We start from the raw sequence: 23,290 nt of genomic DNA on the forward strand, positions 1-23,290 counted from the left end.
CTGGCAACCAGTGCAGTACAGGTTATGTTGTCGGAGCCTTTTCTACCCACTGAGTTCCTCTTGGGAGGTTTTTTGAGGGCCTCTCACTTTGACACTACCTATTGAACCTGTCAAAACCGAGAGAGAGAGAGAGAGAGAGAGAGAGAGAGAGAGAGAGAGAGAGAGAGAGAGAGAGAGAGAGAGAGAGAGAGAGAGAGAGAGAGAGAGAGAGAGAGAGAGAGAGAGAGAGAGAGACATTGCAGCAACATGATGGCCGAGAGCGCAGCGGAGCTTGCAGGTTTTGATCTTGAGCAGCAGAAGCTCAACGATGACCATGTTATTGAGGACCATGAATATGATTATGACAATCATGATAACAACAATGATGCTCCTAAACTAGAGGAGGCCCATGATGCTGATGGAAATCCTGTGAATGGATAGTCAAAGCAGAGTCAAAGTGAGAAAAAATCAGAAAAGCAATGCAGAAGCAGGGAATGAAAGCTGTTGATAGCAGACTTTCAAAAATCAAAGAAAAAAAAAAAAAAAAACTTATTCCCCCCCCCCCCCCCCCCTCAGTACCCCCCCCACGCCCGACGGGCATTGGATAAATAACACCCTCTCTATCTCTCTCCCTCATTTTCCCTACATACCCCTCCCTAATATCCTCTCTCCCAATTTACCCCACTCTCATTATCCCCCCCCGGCCAGGCGAAAACTTTGAGCACTCACCCCCCCACCCCTCTCTCGTGCTCCCTCTGTGTGAGCCGCATGGAACACCCCCCCCCCCCCCCCCCCCCCCCCCCCCCCCTCCGCTCTCCCGTATTCTTACACTCACCCTTTACACCCCCCCCCATACTTTCCCCCCCTCCCCCCTTGGCCCGCTAATATTCTTTCCCCGACCCCTCCCCTCTCTACCCCACCCGCTCGCCTCACCCTCCCCTCGGCTCATTCCCTCCCCCTTGGCCCGCTGATATATTCCCTCACTCCCACCCATTGACTTGCTTCCTCTCATCCTTAAGCTCCCATGCAAAACAGTAGAACCCCCCCCCCCCCCCCCTCTCTCACCCACACATCTTCCCTACCCCCCCCCTTCCTTCACTCTCTTGTCCGGCGGCCCACGAGGCGTGCCCCCCCCCTCTCTCTCTCCTTCACTCTCTCTCTCTCTCTCTCTCTCTCTCTCCTCTCTCTCTCTCTCTCTCTCTCTCTCTCTCTCTCTCTCTCTCTCTCTCTCTCTCTCTCACACACACACACACACACACACACACACACACACAAGCCTGTGAAGGCGCAAGGAAAGTCCATCTCTCACTCCGTGTCGATCCCAAGGGGCAGGCTCGAGCCTCTCACCCCATCCCTCTCTCTCTCATGCGCGTTCTGCGCACATCCTCAGCCTCTCTATCTCTCCCTCTCACTCTTCTCAGCCCAAAGGCGCAGCGAAAAAACCAGGGTGCTCGCCCTCTTATCCACACACACACACACACACACACACACCCGCCTAATCCCGTCCCTCCCTCACACTCTCTCTCTCTCCCCCCACTCATCTCCCTCTCTCTCTCTCTTGCGCTCTGCACACAAGGCCGCCAATACCCGAAAACTCTCTCTCTCTCTCTCTCTCTCTCTCTCTCTCTCTCTCTCTCTCTCTCTTCCGTCGCAGCCCGAAGGAGTAGGCACAGAGTAAAACGACTCTCTCTCTCTATACACACACACACACACACACACACCCCACTCTTACACACACACACACACACACACACACACACACACACACACACACACACACACACACACACACACACACACACACACACACACCATCTCCCCCCCCCACCTCGCGTAGCACGTCGCCATACATAAACAGAAAAATAAAAAATATATAATATGTATTATATACATAATAATATTAATCCCCCCGTTATCACGCACGTTTATGCGCACACACATACATATACATACACACACACCCGCCCTTATGCGAATACATACACACACACTCGCATATACGCACCGCACCACAAATACAAAGGAAAAACGACCACGACATCGACGAATGAAGAAGAAGGATCCAAAGCACGCGCTACCAAAAACAAAAAGAGAAAATGCACCGAAGGCATGCCCCAGCCAACTCCGAAAAGAAGTACGCTCGACATCGACGCACCGGCAGCACACCATTCGCTCGCCGGCAACACGCAACCACGACACCATTCTAGTAATTTATAGGTTATTTTCATCATTATCTTCAATTTTCACCCGAGCCATTGTAAATTTTCAATTTTTGTAAATATCCTCTCTCTAGGTGATGGTCACAAAGGCCAACCACTTGCTTTGTCTCCCCGATTAAGCTTACCCTAACCACAATGGGATTACCATAATCCAAGTAGCCAACACCTATATATTGGCACTGAGAGGTCACTATCGGGGGGGGGGGCAATTCATGAGGAGCCAAGCATTTGGTAGAGTGTAGTGGGAAGGATTGACACTATCACCATCACGGGGAGGGGGCTTGTGTGTTGGGTTTGCCTTGGGAATTGCACCATGCAAAGGGAACCACATCCATCTCTCGACTCCAATGGTCGATGCACACACGTATGCACGCTCTTGGTAGTAAGTATTCACAATCATTGAGTCATCTTAGAGAACGCACCAAGTAGGTTGCACCACCTCCTCTCCCTACCTCTCTACCACCACGGCATTCCACTTTGTAAATATTCCAAAAATAATTCACCCTCACACCCACGACGGTTTTCATCATTTGCAAAATCTCTCTCTCTCTCTCTCTATCTCTGTGTGTGTGTGTGTGTGTGTGTGTGTGTGTAAGTTTGCGGTGTTCATATCATCGTGGTTTGTGTCCTAGCCGCTCAAAGCTAGGTGGTGCCCCCTGTTCACTTTACCGTGGCAGGCTCGAGGCGCACCATTCGGCCCCCGTCGTTTTAGAGGCCATCAGGGTTCGGGGTCCGCTTTGCGTCCGTCATTTGGTGCCCCCATTGAGAAGGGCTTTTCTAAGAACCTTCAGTTTACAATGCTGAAAGTGACCCCCACTATCAATCATGGACGAATGGCTGAAGGAATTTTCTAACTGGAGGACGGAAGAAGAGGAGACGAAGGAGGCACTAGCCGCCTTCATTGAGGTGCTACTGCCAGGTTGCAGTATCGTCAGCATTCAAGAGGTAAATTCTCCATCTCGTGTCGCTCGTTCTAGCTATAAATCGAAAGCATCAGGTGGGAGGTTGGTAAAGTGCCATCATTGTTGTCAACCAAGGCACACTGTCAATGAGTGCCAGCAACGAAGGCAGCGAAAGGGCTGAAGTCATCTACATCGACATTCATCGCGAAGAAATCATTCACGTCAAGGAAGGGAAGCATACAGTGAGACCTCTTTTCCCTAAAGAAACTGTAGTCAAGGATATAACTCCAAAGTGGCCTAAAGGGGCTGCTTGAGCCAAAGGCAAGGAGAAGTTAAGCCAGTCTGGAAACACATGACCCCGAAGGGAGAAGCATCTGGCCAAGCAAGTGCTTCAAGCTTAGAAAGCCAGGTTGTACCCACTTTGTCAAGGAAGAAGTCATCCGAAGCTAAGCGGCGGAAGGTCGCCTACCGATTTGCACGACGCATGCGAGTGCTACCAATCCACGTCGACAATCCGGAAGTGGTAAGAATATTCCCATGTCCTAGAGAAGAGTGGTTCAGCTACTGCTCTTGTTGTTTTGGGAAGTGATTGGAGGACCTTCCTCCTCTCCCTGTACAACTTATCCTGAAGAAGCTCTCTACCACGGGAGAAACCTAGTGGGCTGGAGATGAGTTGCAACTGAACGGAGTAGAATTCATGCAACACACCGATTACGGAAATTACCTGCAATTGCTGTTAGCCAAGAGGCTGGGAGTGGTCAGACGCATCGCCATCACCCCGTACATGCTGAGTAACGAAGGAAAGGTAGAGCCCATGAAAGGGGACGACCTCTTGTGGATGTGCCGATTCATCAACACTGGCACGGTAAGAGTATAAGTAAGTATTCCACCCTTTGTGCATGATGGAAAACGGGCCGACAGCATTCCCGTTCAGTTTCCTGCAGCATATGCATGTGAATATCTATGTAGATAGGAAAGTCTTCTACCAACAGAAGATCGTATACCTATTCGGTGCGGCGGTACTAGGAGAAATCCTCAATTCCCCGAACCCTATTATTCTCCCCATATTAGATTACCATCATTCCTTTAATGTCTCTATTTTTATCATGTTTTAACCTATCCATCCACCCCTGTAAAAAGCCGCTATGAGCCGTGGATGGATAGGCAATCGAAGTAGCCCGCCTTAAAGACAAGAAGCTGCGCATGCAAGCAAGAGTAAATGAGTCAGAGGAAACAAGCTCGGCCCGACCAACCCCAAGGCGACTGCAACTTCCAATCATAGAGTCCAACCGTAGGAGGCATCAGAAGAACAGCAAGACCTGCTGTGTCGCATCACCACCCACAACTAGAGAGTTTATCTGTGCATTTGGTGCAGTAAGGGCATGCATCTGGCAAAAACCCTGAACAAGGAAGGGGACAAGGAAGGCAAAACCCAGAGTACCACTGTTACAACTGCGGGGAAGATGGCCATGGAATGTACTACTACCCACACCCGAGGAGGCACAATTTTCAATAGAGGGGGGAGACAGAATCAGATCTCTCCGCCAAGAGCAAGACCACCACCACCTAGGCAGCCATGCCAATCCCACCGGTCCAAATCCTTCGACCACCTATACAACAACAAACACCACCCCAACCTCTCATTCCGCCACTACCCCACCACCTGTTGTGAACCAAGCGGTGAGTGTTATTAGCTTAGAGGCTAAAGGGAAGGCGAAGGTAGAAGAATCAGCTCGAGAGAAGCACAAACGAAAAGCGAAGGTAGAAGAAGTGGATGATATGGGAGTGAAACGTGCGAGGCACGAGGAGGCATCTCAAAGAGAAGAGAAGATGAAAGGGAAGGCCGAGTCTAGCAAGCAAGCAGCTAAATTGCGGCGGAAGATAGACATCGTGGACTTCTCACTAGGTGAGTATGCAAAACCCTATGACTTAGTTCAGGATGTGTTAATGCAGGGCCCGAAGATAACTTGGCCCCAATTACTCGACCTTGCACCCAGAATGAGGAGGCAATGGACGAAAATGGTAAGTACTAGGAAATCAAGACCCAGGCCCTAGCTGGGGCTATCTCTGGGAGGGATCTCGACGACATCCTACCAACCGTGGACGCTCACATCAAGGGGAAACGGATTTCAAACGTCTACATAGATGGTGGCGTGCAAATATGCGTCATGAGTGAAAAGATGATGCACCATCTAGGTCTAGAGGTAAGTAGGCCGACACCCTTAGGCCGACACCCTGCCGAGCCAAGATGGCAAACAATGTAAGAGTGAAATGCATAGGCATTGTAAATGCGATCAAAGTAAAAGCATTCAATACAGAAGTGGAGGTAGACATCTTCGTCATGCCACACAAAGGGGAGGGCTACCCCATCATTCTTGGAAGGCCTTTGCTTATGGCTATGGAAGCTAAACAAGACTGGAGCATCGGGATGATCCAGATGAAGGATGCTAAAGGGAAGTTCATATTCTACGACATGAGGACTCGAAAGCAGTGCAACATGATCTTGGAGGCTTCATAAGACGAGTCCACCAGCGACTACTCGTCTACCTCAGGAGAAGAGACGACCACCACCGACTTAAGTGACAGTAGCATCGAAGTAATGGGAGTCATTCTTAAAGACCCAAACAGATTAAAACAATCTAAAACAACCTCGACAAACCAAGAGGGATCATCAGGTATGCAGTCCTTGGAGAATGCAGGCAAGCTACAAAAAATGCTCTCAAATGAGTTAACTAATGAAGAAAGAAAGGAGTACGTCTCCATGCTAGGTCACTTCACTACTTTGTTCATTGATGGCTATGATAAGATCACAGGCATTACAGTAGTACAACACCACATAAAAGCTCAAGGAAGGCAGTAAACCCGTAGTACAAAAGCTCAGAAGACTGGGAGTAATCCAACAAGAGGCATTGCTCAAAGAAGTGAGAAGTTTTCTACAAGCAGGTTTCATCTATTGTGTCGAAGACTCATAATGGGTCTCCCTAGTAGTAGTCACACCAAAAAGAAATGGTAAGTGGAGAGTTTGTGTGGATTATAAACCTCTCAATGCAGCCACGAAGAGGGACCACTTTCCCCTCCCATTCCAGGATGAAATACTCAATGAAGTGGCAGGTCACGAATGATACACAGTATGCGATGGCTACTCAGGATACTTCTAGATTAGCATTGCGGAGGAGGATCAGAAGAAGACAACCTTCATCACACCATGGGGATGTTTTGCCTACAGAGTGATGCCGTTTGGCCTCACTAACGCCCCGGCCACGTTTCAACTCTATGTGACTTTTGTTTTCCAACCCTACTTTGGAACATCAATACGGGTTTTCATAGATGATTTTTTCATTTATAGCTCAGGAGCCCTTCATTTAAGCAAAGTCTATGATGGCTTAACCAGGCTGCAAACCTTGGGTGGCCAACTCAACGTGGACAAGTGTCACATTGATGAGAGCAAAGTCACTCTCCTTGGTCATGTAATTTCAGCAAAAGGAATCGAGGCTGACCCGATCCTTGGGTTGGAACAATGTATTTCACAAAGAATTCAACGCCTAAATGTGTTCGGCGACGCTTTGCTTTTGATAAGGCAAATAAATGGCACCTGGGATTGCAAAAATCAGGTTTTACTTGGTCAACTTCGCCAAGTTAAGGACCTCCTAAAAAGGTTTGAAGCAGTGAAACTCTTCCATGTCCCTAGAGCAGAAAATCAAGAGGCAGATGCGCTAGCTAAAGAAAGAATACAAGACATTCCCGTAGGGGTGATCTAATTAAAACTACCCCTCTTCCAAGGTAGTGATGCTATCCCTAATGTCATCAGTTTTCTAGATACAGGAGAATGTCCAGCAGGACATACCAAAGGCAAAAAACAGTGGCTAGTAAGGAAGGCTACTAGGTACCGCCTTATAGACGACCACTTGTATTGTAAGGGCAAAGATCAAATTCTCAGGCGGGTGCCAACCTCCAGTGAAATCACAGAGGTAATTTCAAGTTTCCATGATGGCGTCTGCGGCGGTCATTTTGCTCTAGATATCACCAGTAGGAAGATTCTACAGGCAGGATACTTTTGGCCTAGTTTGAACAGGGATGTACACCATTGGTGTAAAACATGTAAGGCTTGTCAAGTGGCCAGTGATTGCACGTTAACCTACGAGCCACAAACCCCTATCATTTCATAGGGTCCTTTTGAGAAATGGGGAATAGATGCAATAGATCCTTTACCAAGGGCCCAATCAGGTAAACTGTACATCATAGTGGGTGTAGACTACATGACTCGATGGGCAGAAGCAACGGCCACCACCCGCATTACAGCCCAAGAGGTGGCAAAGTTCATTTTTGAGCATATCGTTTGCCGTTTTGGCACTCCTCTTGAGATAATATCAGATAGAGGACCAAGATTCATAGGTGATTTGGTGGGAGAACTGATGAAGAAGTTAAGCATCACACGTAGGCATTCCACACCATACTATCCACAATGCAATGGTCTGGTAGAGAAGGTAAATGGAATGATTTGCAAAATCATCACAAAACAGGTGAACAACCACACAAGGGACTGGGATAAACATCTCATGGCAGCTCTTTGGGCCTACCGAACAACGTTCCGAACATCACTAGGTTTCACTCCTTTCCATCTAGTTTATGGGAAGGAGGCAATTCTACCCATTGAGGTACAAATATCCAGCTTACGAGTCTTGGCTAGCCAGACACATCGTCCAATTGTAAACCTCCAAAACCACATCTTGGATCTGGAGACACTCCAACTGGATAGGGAAGAAGCAATCAATCACTATGCAGCACAGGTAGACGTCAGCTCACTTTCAACCAAGGGCTTAAAGAAAAGGAACTGGATCTGGAGAGACTCCAATTGGATGGGGAAGAAGCAATCAATCACTATGCAGCACAGGTAGAACGACGTCGTCTCACTTTCAACCAAGGGCTTAAAGAAAAGGGACTGGAAAAAGGCATGTTAGTACTGCGATACGACAACAAATTTGACACCAGGAAGGATAATAAATTTCAACCCAGATGGGAAGGGCCATTCATCATCAAGAAATGCTATGACAACGGCAGCTATAAGCTGATGGAAGCAGATGGGAGAATTCACAAGACTAGGGTCAATGGATGGAGACTGAAAAGGTATTTTCTTAGGTTTGACCCAGAATTCGTGCCAGACATTCCAGAAGAGGGAGAACCCTTTAACTCTACAGCTGAAGAAGCAGAAGAAGGGCTAGAAGCATGAATGCCTCTAGCCAAAGGGAGAGGGCTAATGATAGCCGACTTTCAAAAATCACAGAAAAAGAAAAAAAAACTTATTCCCCCCCCCGTAGCTTATCCCCCCCCTCCCCGCCCAACGTGCATTGGATAAATAACACCCTCTCTCTCTCTCTCTCTCTCTCTCTCTCTCTCTCTCTCTCTCTCTCTCTCTCTCTCTCTCTCTCTCTCTCTCCCCCTCACTTTCCCTACATACCCCTCCCTAATATCCTCTCTCCCAATTTACCCCCACTCTCATTACCCCCCCCCCCCCCCCCGGCCAGGTGAAAACTTTGAGCACTCACCCCCCCACCCCTCTCTCGTGCTCCCTCTGTGTGAGCCACATGGAAACCCCCCCCTCCGCTCTCCCGTATTCTTACACTCACCCTTTACACCCCCCCACTCTCATTACCCCTCCCCCTTGGCCCGCTAATATTCTTTCCCCGACCCCTTCCTCCTCTTCCCCACCCGCTCGCCTCACCCTCCCCTCGGCTCATTCCCTCCCCCTTGGCCTGCTGATATATTCCCTCACTCCCACCCATTGACTTGCTTCCTATCGTCCTTAAGCTCCCATGCAAGACAGTAGAACCCCCCCCCCCCCCCCCCCCCCCCCCCCCGCCTTCCTTCACTCTCTTGTTTGGCGGCCCACGAGGCGCGCCCCCCCCCTCTCTCTCTCCTTCACACTTTCTCTCTCTCTCACAAGCCTGTGAAGGCACAAGGAAAGGCCATCTCTCACTCCGTGTCGATCCCAAGGGGCAGGCCCGAGCCTCTCACCCCATCCCTCTCTCTCTCTCACGCGCGTTTCTGCGCACAGCCTCAGCCTCTCTATCTCTCCCTCTTACTCTTCTCTGCCCGAAGGCGCAGCGGAAAAACCGGGGTGCTCGCCCTCTTATCCACACATACACACACACCTGCCTAATCCTCTCCCTCCCTCACACTCTCTCTCTCCCCACTCATCTCCCTCTCTCTCTTGCGCTCTGCACACGAGGCCGCCAATAGCCCGAAAACTCTCTCTCTCTCTCTCTCTCTCTCTCTCTCTCTCTCTCTCTCTCTCTCTCTCTCTCTCTCTCTCGTCATCGCAGCCCGAAGGCGTAGGCACAAAGTAAAACCACTCTCTCTCTCTCTCTCTATACACACATACACACACACCCCACTCTTACACACACACACACACACACACACACACACACACACACACACACACACACACACACACACACCATCTCCCCCCCACCTCGCGTAGCACGTTGACAGAAACAGAAAAATAAAAAATATATAATATGTATTATATACATAATAATATTAATCCCCCCGTTCTCAAGCACGTTTACGCGCACACACATACATATACATATACACACACCCGCCCTCATGCACGAATACATACACAAACACACGCATATACGCACCGCACCACAAATACAAAGGAAAAACGACCACGACATCAAAGAATAAAGAAGAAGGATCCAAAGCACACGCCGCCAACAACAAAAAGAGAAAATGCGTCGAAGGCATGCCCCGGCCGACTCCGAAAAGAAGTACGCTCGACATCGACGCACCGGTAGCACACCATTCACCGGCAACACGCAACCACGACGCCATTCCAGTAATTTATAGGTTATTTTCATCATTATCTTCAGTTTTCACCCGAGCCATTGTAAATTTTCTTTTTGTAAATATCCTCTGTCTAGGTGATGGTCACAAAGGCCCACTTAGAGATTCCCATCTTTTAATAACCTCCCAAAACAAAGCAAGGGTCAACCACACCGGGCCCACCACTTGCTTTGTCTCCCCGATTAAGCTTACCCTAACCACAATGGGATTACCATAATCCAAGCAGCAAACACCTATAAATTGGCACTGAGAGGTCACTATCGGGGGGGGGGGGGGGGGGGGGCAATTCATGAGGAGCCAAGCATTTGGTAGAGTGTAGTGGGAAGGATTGACACTATCACCATCACGGGGAGGGGGACTTGTGTGTTGGGTTTGCCTTGGGAATTGCACCATGCGAAGGGAACCACATCCATCTCTCGACTCCAATGGTCGATGCACACACGTATCCTCGCTCTTGGTAGTAAGTATTCACAATCATTGAGTCGTCTTAGAGAACGCACCAAGTAGGTTGCACCACCTCCTCTCCTTACCTCTCTACCACCATGGCATGCCACTTTGTAAATATTGCAAAAATAATTCACCCTCACACCCCCGAGGGTTTTCATCATTTGCAAAATCTCTCTCTCTCTCTCTCTCTCTCTCTCTCTCTCTCTCTCTCGGTGTGTAAGTTTGCGGTGTTCATATCATCGTGGTTTGCGTCCTAGCCGCTCAAAGCTAGGTGGCGCCCCTTGTTCACTTTACAGTGGTGGCAGGCTCGAGGCGCGCCATTCGGCCCTCGTTGTTTTAGAGGCCGTCGGGGTTCGGGGTCCGCTTTGCATCCGTCACTGTGAGAGGGGTAACAAGGGTGACAATCAATCCCAACAAGAATATCCTCTTTGTTATTTCCAAGCCAGACGTATTCAAAAGTACAGCTTCAGAAACATACATAATATTTGGTGAGGCTAAGATTGAGGATCCGATCTGGCACTCTCAACTGCAAACTCAGGGAGCTGAGCAGTTCAAGGCACCTGGAGTCTCAAAAGCAGAATTGTCAACATCTTATGAAGTCGATGGGGATGTGGAGGTTGATGAAGGTGGTATTGAACCCAAAGAGATTGAGCTGGTCATGACTCAGGATGCACGTGTGTCAAGGTCAAAGACTCTCAACACAACTTTGCACAATGTAGATGGGGATATTGTCAGTGCCATTAAAATGCTCCTTTTTTGCATTTAAAGGGCTTGTAGAAATGTGCCTATGATAATTGAACATGACATAAAAATATAGTAAGGATTTCAATTATAAGAGCGGGTTTATACTGTAGGGAGTTTTTCTGAGAAATTTGTGGCTTGTCAACAATGGAGTGTGACACTGAGGGAGCTACGGGAGAGAGAGATCACATGTGCGAGGGTGATGATAGAACCAGGGGAGAAACGGACTTTGCAAGGGTGATGGGGAGAGAGAGAGAGAGAGAGAGAGAGAGAGAGAGAGAGAGAGAGAGAGAGAGAGAGAGAGAGAGAGAGAGAGAGAGAGAGAGAGAGAGAGACCGGCCTTCCTCTGAACGTTGTGACAATCTAAGTTGCTAAGCAAAGATTGTGTCAATAGCTGAGGAGGAGGTTTTGGGGGGAAGGGGTGGGGTGGGGATGGTGGGGAAGGTTACAGAGGCGACCCGTTAATTGCAGCATTGGTGGCTAGGCAAGGAGATAGGTGCATAGAGAGATGCAATGGTGGTCACAGTGCGTGCATGGGCAAACCACCGAATTCCTAGACATGCCAACCCCTTCCTAGTTTGTAAAACTGAAGTCGTGGAGCGGAGCGTGGGTCGACTCTCTCTCTCTCTCACACACACACACACACACACACACACACACACACACACACACACACACACAGTGAGCTTACACAGTACAGTACGCAGAGAACTGTTAGAAGGGTTATATCCCAATACCTTAGTATTCACAAAGTATAAGTTAGTATATACAAAGAGTTAGAGGAAAGTGAGTTAGGCGGGCGGCTAGCCATATCCGCATAAGAGGCCACTTGGGCTTTAATCCCAACAACCTCCCACTTAAAGTCCAATGTGGCACTTTAAGTAACTGTAAATCTATGAACATAAATGTACAAAGATTTACATGGCTGCCATCTATCCAATGCCCAATAACTCACGACAATGCACAAAGCCCTCTCCTGGAAGTCCCTTTGTGAGTAGATCAGCAGGATTGTCCTTGGTGTGGATCTTCAGCAGTTGTATCTGCTTGTCTTCAAGTACTTCCCTAATGAAGTGATATTTGACATCAATATGCTTAGTCTTCGAATGGAACACTGGATTCTTTGCCAATTGTATAGCACTTTGACTATCACAATATAACTCTGGCATATCTACTTTGATTCCCAAGTCTGCTACCAATCTACCAAGCCAAATAGCTTCTTTGCATGCCTCATTTGCTGCAACATACTTAGCTTCTGTAGTAGACTGCGTAACACAATCTTGTAATCGAGATCGCCATGATATGGCACCTCCAGCCAATGTAAAGACATAGCCTGATGTAGATCTCCTCTTATCCAAGTCTCCTGCATAATCTGAGTCAGTGTATCCTCTGACACTCAAATCCTGACTACCATAGCATATGCGCATACTCTTTGTATGTTTTAAGTATCTCATGATACCTTTCACTGCCTCCCAATGTTTCTTGCCGGGATTTGACATATATCTGCTAACCACTCCCACTGCAAATGCAATATCCGGACGTGTAGCAATCATTGCATACATCAAACTACCCACTGCAGACGCATATGGAATCTTATCCATTTCAGCCTTTTCTTCCTCAGACACAGGACAATCTTGTTTGCTAAGTTTCACATATGGTGGCAATGGAACACTCAATGCCTTTCCCTTCTCCATATTGAAACGTTGCAAAACCTTGTCAATATACTCTGTTTGAGATAACCAAATCAACTTCTTTGATCTGTCTCTCTCAATGCGCATACCAAGTATATGACTTGCCTCACCCATGTCTTTCATGTCAAACGATTTTGCCATCTTTGACTTCAAAGCTGAAATTTCTTCCAAGTGTTTGCCAGCAATCAACATGTCATCCACATACAAAATAAGGATCAGCCAACTGCCATCCTTAGCCTTCTTTGTATATAGACAGTGATCGAACTCACTACGTTTGTAGCCTTGAGAAAGCATAAACTGGTGGAACTTATGGTACCATGCCCTCGGTGATTGTTTTAAGCCATAAAGACTCTTTAACAACTGGCATACCAAATGTTCCATGCCTTTCTCAACAAACCCTTCTGGCTGCTGCATGTAAATTTCCACATCTAAATCACCATGCAAGAACGCTGTCTTGACATCCATTTGGTGCAACACCAAATCCAATATAGCAACCAATGCAAGAAAGCATCTCAATGTAGTCATCTTGACCACTGGAGAGAAGACTTCATCAAAGTCAATGCCTTGTTCTTGCTTAAAGCCCTTGGCAACAAGCCTTGCTTTGTACTTTGGCTGACTATCATGAGCGGTGATCTTATACCTATAAACCCATTTACAAGGTAGAGCCTTTTTGCCCTGTGGTAATTTCACCAACTTCCATGTCTGGTTTTTATGCAGAGCTGTCATCTCTGACTGCATGGCCAACTGCCATTTTTTCGAGTCAACCACTTGTAATGCTTCCTTGTAACAAGATGGTTCTCCGCAATCTGTGAGCATGACATAATTTAGAGATGGCACATAACGATCAGGTGGTTTGGAGACACGCTCAGAACGTCTCACCACAACTGATTCTGCCTCTCTAGCCACTATAGGCTGTTCCTGAGCCTGACCATGCTGTCTTGATGTGCTAGCACTAGGTCCATCTTCCCTGAAGACAACTCTTCTGATCTCCTCTGTCTTCTCTGGCTTAGCGTGAAACTTGGCTTCATTGAAATGCACATCATTGCTACGAATAAGCTTTCTGGACTCAGGATCCCAAAGCCGGTAACCCATCTCGCCCGATTCTCCGTAGCCAAGAAATATACACTTCTTGCTCTTTGGTTCTAACTTATTTCTGAACTCCTTAGGAATATGGCTATAAGCTTCACAACCAAAGACTCTGAGATGCTTATACGAAGGTGCCTTCCCTGTCCATAGTATCTCGGCCACTGCACTCTTATCCAGAACCCTACTAGGAGACCTGTTGATCAAATGGACTGCTGTAGCCACTGCTTCTGCCCAAAATCCATCAGGCAACTCAGCATTTGACAACATGCTTCTGACCTTCTCTTGTATGGTCCTATTCATACGTTCTGCAACCCCATTCTGTGAAGGATTATATGGTGCAGTAAGTTCCCGCTTAATCCCTTTTGCTTCACAAAAGTCTTGAAAAGCTTTGGAAACGTACTCTCCACCATTGTCAGTTCTCAAGCACTTCAGCTTCTGACCACTCTGATTCTCCACCAGCTGCAAGAATGTCTTAAAGACCTTGAGCACCTCATCCTTGTGCTTCAAGAAGTAAACCCATACTTTGCGAGAATAGTCATCTATGAATGTACAAAAGTACGCTGCTCCCCCTAGTGACAAACTAGGCATTGGTCCGCATAGATCACTGTGTACAAGAGCTAACCGTTCGTCCCTACGATTCCTCTTTGATCTGTGCGGTTCCTGTGTTTGCTTACCATAAACACAATGCTCACAAAACTCGAAATCTTGAAATGAAAAGCCAGGCAAATAACCATAATGAGAAAGTATTTCCATTCCTCTTTTTGACATATGTCCCAACCTACGATGCCACAGTGACACACTTGGGTGCTCAATCACATTAATTACATGATTTTTAACCTCTGAAACATGAAAAGTGTACAGAGTTCCTGACTTGCTGCCATGTGCTACAGTCATCGAACCTTTGGAGATATTCCAAGCACTGTTCCCAAAAACTGTCACATAACCCGCATCATCCAACTTCCCTGTACTAATCAAGCTCTTTCGGATTGCTGGAACATGTCTGACATTCTTGAGCCATAAAGAAGAGCCATTCTGAAACTTCAACTGCACATCTCCCACTCCAAGTATGTCACAAACCTGCTCATTGCCAAGTCTGACATAATCTTTAGTAGCCACATATGATGTAAACCACTCTTTGTGCGGAGAAACATGTAAAGATGCCCCTGAGTCGATAATCCAATCACTCATAGCATGTCCATCCTCTGCAGTCAAGAAAATAGAATCAAGATTGCTTGTAAGGAAGATGTCACCAGCTGCTATACCAGAATCATTGTCTGAACCAGATCCTGTGACATTCACCTCTTCAATCTTCACTGAACTCTTCTTTTCATCTTGCTCAGAACTCTTTGTTTTTCCTTTTTCTTGTTTCCACTTCGTACAGCCTCGCTTCATGTGACCCTTCTTGCCACAATGGTAGCATTCTATGTCATCCTTTGACTTCGAATCACGAGACTTACTTTGGTTTTGTGCCTTCTTACCCTTCTTCTCTTTAAACTGTTGTCTCCCTCGAACGACCAAAGCACTACTGCCTTTGCCTTTGTCAATGTTCTTCATGTTCACTTCCTCTGTGAGCAAGCTGCCTTCTACATTGGCACTTGTAAGACCTTCTGGGGTGACAGAATTACTTAACGCTGCACGAAAAGTATCCCAACTGTCTGGCAAAGTGATTAAGAGAAACATAGCCTTCACTGAATCTGGAAAGACTATCTCCTATGCTGTTAACTGGCTGAAAATTGTGTGAAATTCATTTAGATGATTTGACATGGCTGTCCCTTCCTTCATCTTCAAATCCACCAATTTCTTGAGCCAGTAAATCTGAGAAGCAGCACTTTGTTTCTCGTACATACCACATAGCTTTTGCCATACGCCATACGCTGTAGTCTCTTCTGCTACGTTGAAGTAAACATTTTCTGCCAGTGTCAGCATGATTGTGGAACAAGCTAACTCGTCAAGCTCTTCCCACTCATCTTCAGCCATACCTTCTGGTCTCTCCCCTTTGAGCTTCAGTGGCTTCACTTGTTTTTTCTGCACCAAAACCTGCCAAATCTGCTTCTTTCAGAATGGAAAGTTTGTGCCATCCAGCTTCTTTATGTTGTAAAGAGTCTCACTTTGAGAAGATGCCATATGTGCCAAACTGTTTACTCCTGAGAAAAATCCGGCAGAGTTTTCCCTGTAAACTGGCCTCTATACACAGTAAACAAGCTGTAATCAACAAGCTGAACACCTCTCCTCAGGAACTGTCAGTATTTTGAAAATTTTTGACAGAGTCTCCCTTGTAAACTGAGCTCTGGGAACCAAAAGATAGCTAAAAACAATCATAAATAGCTGACCAGTGACAAATCTAAAAAATCTCTGTAATATGCTGTCCTGTAAGCATACACTGTCTCCTCTCTGGGCGATGACAGAACCTGTATCTGTCTCAAGACTGAACCCTGAACAATGCCTCAACGGCCTGACGCATAAGATGCAATCCAGTGTCTACACAAAGTCATACATCCTAAGGGATAAAAGTCGCCGAAGAGGATGCGTGTAGAGGGGAACTCCAGCAACCTAATCCACCTCACACTGGGTAACCCAGCCCCCAGTGCTTGGCTTCAAAAAACCTCACACACGACCCTCTCAGATGGCTCAGCAAATTGCCCAGAACTAGCATACATCCTATAATAGACCAATCACTGTCCTATGACCGCTGCGGCGGTCTGTCTGCTAGCGTGACTCACAACTAGCAGACCCACAATCACAGTACATCAATCTGCAATACATGCCAGTGGTGTCAAGCCGTTGTATGGCCACACCTCCCCTGGAACCTGGAAAGCACAAGAAGTAACAATGCAGACTGCAATATATATATCTGATGATATATATGTGTACCTGGTCTATAGATGATGCTCTGAAGACTAATGAGTGATGTATGTCGATGCCGATATTGATGTCGGCCACCTCCTGCTTGCCAATCTACACAAGACGGATTTCTTTGCGGCTGAAATCTATCTTCTGCTGTAGTGCTCAGAACAAAATTATGAGGGCATAAACGGCTTCAAAAGGGGGGTAAAACCCTAGGTCGCCTACTGGAAACGCTCCCGGAACGCCGAGTGTGAATTTTCGAACTCCGGATCCAGAATCTGCCGAAAAAGTGCGCGCGCACGCGATTGCGCAAAACCGCTCTGATACCAATTGAAGTCGTGGAGCGGAGCGTGGGTCGACTCTCTCTCTGTCACACACACACACACAGTGAGCTTACACAGTACAGTACGCAGAGAACTGTTAGAAGGGGTATCTCCCAATACCTTAGTATTCACAAAGTATAAGTTAGTATATACAAAGAGTTAGAGGAAAGTGAGTTAGGCGGGCGGCCAGCCATATCCGCATAAGAGGCCACTTGGGCTTTAATCCCAACAAAAACGAGGGCCAACCACTCCATGTGAAATGCCTCTTATATGAAAAAAAAGGCTCATGCATATTGGAGAAGCCGAACAGCTTCAGATTTGGGTCCCCGACAAGCTCATTATTATGTTGATTTGCCTAGAGGGATTGATATCCCACCCAGTTGCACCATGAGATAGTGTTGGAGGGTTTAAAATATTTATTTCCACTTAAAGTGGCACTGGAAAAAACAACAAAGGATATGGAGCTGCAAGCTATGAAGAAAATTGAGTACTACCGCATGGCATCTCAACGATTAGTTTAAAGGTGATAGTTCAACCATGTCTATCTTTCACTTGAGAGTTGTTCATATTCATACTTGCTTTGAGAATGCTATTATAATTCCTGTTGCAGATACTTTTCTCATCTTTTGAGCATGAACCATATTGCAGTAGCCATGCCTGTGCTTGCATGCTCTCAAACTTATGCCGACAGTGGCCAGGGAAGCATGTGTCCATCGGCCATGCCTGTGCTTGCATGATCTCAAACTTATGCCGAAAGTGGCCAGGGAAGCATGTGTCCATCGGCCATTCATCACCTCTAGAAGCTTGAGCATTATCCTTGGTGGATTGATATGGGTAGAGGTCATGTTCTTACGAGAGAGAGAGAGAGAGAGAGAGAGAGAGAGAGAGAGAGAGAGAGAGAGAGAGAGAGAGAGAGAGAGAGAGAGAGAGAGAGAGAGAGAGAGAGAGAGAGAGTTACATGATGTGCAGTTTAGGGGACCATCGTTCATAGACATCCTCTGGCCTTTCCCGCGGATCTTGCAGATACACCCTCTCATACTCTTCCATCTAACAGACCCGCACAAACTTGTAAGTTTTGTTCACCCTTAAGAGGACAAGGAGTTGATCACTTATCACACTTATTATGTTTGTTTTCCCTTATCACATTTGAAAATCTCTCTAATTCACAAACAACTTTATTGAGGGACTCGCTCATTTTTTTTGTAGCTCAAAAAAACTCGCTCTCCATCTTGTAAAACCCCATCATTCATAGGAACCCATTGGTACTGCATCTCATTCATATGCTACAATAACCCTATACTCCATCTCAAAATACTGTGAAAAGAATCTCCCAATGTCAATGCATCCATTGTTGAAACGGAATGAGTACTTTCGTTTCAAAACACAAATCAACTGACACTGATACATTGCCTTCCCCAATAAGCATGCTAGAAAAATATGCATTTGGGTCTACCTCACATACACTCCCAATGGGAACCTTTTGTGTGGCTACAAACATGCACACTCTATCACCATTTCTATAAACCATTCCTGCAAGAAGGTTCACACAAACCAACACAAGTATCTGGAAATTTACATGTAATTTTACATTGACCAATTTATTTATGGCCATAGGTTGCTTTGTTGTTTATGCAAGTGAAGAAGAAACTCAAAGAAACTTGTGTGCATTCTATGGTCCTAGGGGCAAAGGGTTCTATACCTAGGTGTGAGAAGAGCCCCACGTAGCCAAAGAGGTCTATTTGGTGCACGGAAGGATACCTTTAAGACGAAGAAGCATCACAAAGGAACAACTTATGGCCTAAGGGCCATAGGTTTGTTTTTGTAGGTGTTTCATGAAGAGTATTTATAGACTCCTCAAGGTCACCTCAAGGTGAGTACACATGTATGGTTTTCAACCTGAGTATATATACATCCTATGGCCTTGGGACCGTAGGGTACTATATGTAGGTGGTTCATGACACATCATATGGCCTTAGGGCCATAGGGTACTATATGTAGGTGTTTCATGATACATCCTATGGTCTTAGGGCCACAAGATGCTATGTAGAAATTTTGTGATGAGTACGTATACAACCTATGGCCCATGGCCATAGGATGCTATATGTTGTTGTTTCATGATGATAAGTATGTATACCTTAGGGTACTAGATGTGGATGTTTTGTGATGGATTATGCATACAACCTATGGCCATAGGATGTTGTATGTAGATATTTATAATGCGTATATGTACATCCTATGGCCTTAGGGACATATGGTGCTAGCTATAGGTGTTTCACGGTGGGTATATGTACATCCTATGGACTTGGGGCCGTAGGGTGCTAGCTATTGGTGTTTCAAGGTGGGTATATGTACATCCTATGGACTTGGGGCCATAGGGTGCTAGCTATAGGTGTTTCATGGTGGGGATATGTACATCCTATCGCTTTTGGGCCATAGGGTGCTACTTTCATGGCGGATATATGTAAATCTTAAGTGTTTCACGATAGATATATGTCCATCCTATGGCCTTGGGGTCATAGGGTGCTAGCTATAGGTGTTTCACGGCGGGTATATGTACATTCTATGGCCTTGGAGCCATATGGTGCTCGCTATAGGTGTTTCACGGCAAGTATTTGTACATCATATGGCCTTGGGGCCATAGGATGCTAGCAATAGGTGTTTTGTGGCGGGTATATGTACATCCTATGGCCTTGGGTCCATAGGGTTCTAGCTATAGGTGTTTCATGGTGGGTACATGTATATGCTATGGCCTTTGGGCCATAGGGTGCTAGCAATAGGTGTTTCATGGTGGATAGACATACATCCTATGGCCTTTGGGCCATAGGGTGCTATATAGGTATTTCATGATGAGTATACTTACACTCAAGGTCTTAGGTCCATAAGATGTTCTACGTAGGTGAGATAAAATGTCATATAACCATGACCCTAGGTTTACAGGAGGCCAAGAAGGACTGAGACGAAATGCTCTTTGTCATGCTCTTAAGTCAATGTGTTTGTGTTGCATGCGCAATTATATTTTTTTGTTGTATGTGTAATTCAAATCCAAACGAAATCCCAATAGATAAAAATTTCAAAAAGAGATTTAATTTATTCAAAAAATGATTTTTTTTAAAATTGATTTTTTTTTAAAATGGTTTTTTTAAAATGATTTTTTTAAAAAAAATTGAAAATTTTTAGGGCCACCCCAAACTTTGCTATAATGGGTTTTCAAGCCGGTTTATCAATATCAAGCAAAAAATACCACACATTTTTGGAGCAAATTTTTTTAAATTTTGGCTATTTTCAGTGTATTTGCGAATTTTTGTCCCAAGGTCCAAATTTGCTTCATGGGTGTCGGTTCACTCGTATCACCGAAATAAGGACACTAGAAAAACCTTCTGCCAACATTTTTGAAAACCAAATTTTTACTTTTTTTTAGAGCTATAGGAGTTTCCGAGCAAGTGCTTAGATTGGATCTCTAGTATTTTTAATCATAGTAGACCGAGGCGTGGCCTAAGCGTGTGAACAACAAGTTTGAAATTTGACATAGCTGTGACCTAACCTTATCTCTCTCACTCTCTCTCTGCCACAACTTTTGGGCGTTTTATCTCTCTTTCTCTCTCTTGTTTTCTTGCATAGAACCTGTTGCACACACAGAGCTCCGTCCCCTTCTCTCTCTTCTTGCACACACAACGCCATCGTTGTCACCGTCTTCCTCTCTCTCTTCCTGCACACACAATGCCATCATCGTTGCTGCCTCCCTCTCTCTCTTTCTACAACGTCGCCGTCGATTTGTTCACAGATCTGCCGATTTAGCACCGTAGTCGTCATCGTCGTTGTACAAATTTCTACGCACAGATCTTCCGCGACCATCATCGCGGCTGTCGTCGCGTTCGTTTTTGCTACAGACCGTCCATCGTTATCGTCGTGCCATCGTCGTCTCCGTACACCACTTCTCTCTTCTACTTCCACAAATCCCTCTCTCGTGCTTCACCGAGCCTCCTCTCCATCGCTTGTCCATTCCCAATCCATCACTCAAGCTCACATGTGATTACATTTCTAATTACATTCTGATCACATTTTAGTTACTTTCTAATCAAGTTCTAATTATATTTAGATCCTCCTCACTCTAAACATAAAAAAAGAGAAAAAACAAAAACTCTAATTAAACTCTGATTAAGTTCTAATGGAAGTCAAATTACAACTCTTTGAACACAAAAACAAGATAAAACAGAAAACTCCACAACTAGAAAGACAAGAAAAATAGCTATGATGTACCCGTAATCACTAGATTTTGAGGTTGTAGGAGGACGTGGTGATGACAACGACATTGTAGGAGGATAGGTAGAGGGTGGGACAATAGAGTTGGAAAGAAAGAATGACAAAGTGGAAAAGGCAAAGAACTATAACTTAAAGAGTACATTTTAAATATTAATAATTTTGAAAATTTTTAAAATGATGATTTTGAAAAAATATAATAGCTACCACAGCCTCTCCTTATGGCCTTTGGGCCATAGGGTGCCAAGAAAGAAGCCCCATAGGGACACCTAAGCTCCCAAGGAACCTACAGAGCAAGAGAGACAAATTGGCTACATTGTGGCCCTAGGGCCATAGGGTGCTAAGAAAGGAGCCTCACATCTACACCTAGGCCCCAAAGGGACCTATAGACCATGAGAGACACATTGGCTGCACTGTGGCCCTTATGTACCTACATATGCACCACTACAGCCCTATGGCCCTAGAGCCATATCATCTCTCATTGGAATAGAGAGCAACAACTTAGTGCCCTTGAGCTTATACATTGGTATCCTATAGCCGTAAAGCCATAGAATCTCATCATACTATACATGAACCTATGACTAGTTTAGGGCCAGAAGATGGTCTTAGGGTCAAAGCAGAGGCTCTCAAAAAGCATTTGGGCCATTCAAGAGCACCAAAGTTTGCACTATGACATCCCTAAGGCCCTAGGATCTCTAATCGGAATAGAGAGCAACCTATGGACCTTGAGCTTATACACTGGCACCCTATGGCCTTGGGGCTTGTACATTGGCACCCTATGGCCCTGGGGCCATAGGATCTCTCATTGGAATAGAGGGAAACAACTTATGGCCCTTGTCCATATACATTGGCACCTTGTGTCCCTAAGGCCATAGGATCTCACATCATACTAGAGGGCACCCTATGGCCCTAGGGCCATAGGGTGGCCTAGGTGTCAATATAGAAGCTCTCAAAGAGCATTTGAACCACTGAAGGATACCTACATATGCAACATTGTAGTCCTATGGCCCTAGGGCCATACGATCTCTAATTGGAATAGAGAGAAACCTTTGGCCCTTGAGATACATTAACACCTTGTGGCCCTCGGACCATTGGATTTCTCATTGAAATAGAGGGAAACAATCTATGTTTCGTGTCCTTATACATTTGCACCTTATGGACCTAAGGCCATAGTGTCGACTAGATGTCAATGTAGAATCTCTTAGAGAGCAATTGGGCCACTGAAGGGAACCTATATATGCACCATTGGAGTGCTATGGCCTTGGGGCCATAGAATCTCTCATTGAAACACGGAGCAATAACCTAGTGCCCTTAAGCTTATACACTGGCACTGTGTGGCCCTAGGGCCATAGGATCTCTCATTGGAATAGAGGGAAACGATATAGTTTCCTTGAGCTTGTACATTGGTACCCTATGGCCTTAGGGCCAAAGGATGGACTAGGTGTCAATGTAGAAGCTCTCAAAGAGCATTTGGGCCACTGAATGACACCTACATATGCACCACTAGAGTTTTATGACCCTGGGGCCATAGAATCTCTCATTGAAATAGGGGGAAACAACCTAGTCTCCTTGAGCTTATACATTGGCACCATGTGGCCCTAGGGCCATATGATCTCTCATTGGAATAGAGGGCAACAACCTAGTTCCCTTGAGCTTATACATTTGTACCCTATGGCCCTAAGGCCATAGGATCTCACATCATACTAGAGAGGAACCTATCGCCTTAAGGCTAGAGGATGGCCTATGGGTCAATGTAGAAGCTCTCAAAGAGCATGTGTCATTCAAGGGCACCTACATATGCACTATGGTAGCTCTCAATAAGCATTTGGTCCATTCAAGGGCACAAACATATGAACTACGGTATCCCTATGGCTCTAGGACCTCTATTTGCAATAGATAGAAACTTAAGGCCCTTGAGCTTATGCATTGGCACCTTCTTGTGGCTCTAGGTC

At 45.9% G+C, this 23,290-nt stretch overlaps 1 pseudogene; it reads left to right on the plus strand.

The window, feature by feature from the left end:
* The first annotated feature begins 246 nt into the window (after window positions 1-246).
* On the plus strand, window positions 247-11,165 carry LOC147425842 (nascent polypeptide-associated complex subunit alpha-like protein 1 pseudogene; annotated as a pseudogene).
* The last annotated feature ends 12,125 nt before the right edge of the window (window positions 11,166-23,290 follow it).

Source organism: Adiantum capillus-veneris, chromosome 24, assembly GCF_014529385.1.
Source record: "Adiantum capillus-veneris isolate H3 chromosome 24, ASM1452938v2, whole genome shotgun sequence".
NCBI lineage: Eukaryota > Viridiplantae > Streptophyta > Polypodiopsida > Polypodiales > Pteridaceae > Adiantum > Adiantum capillus-veneris.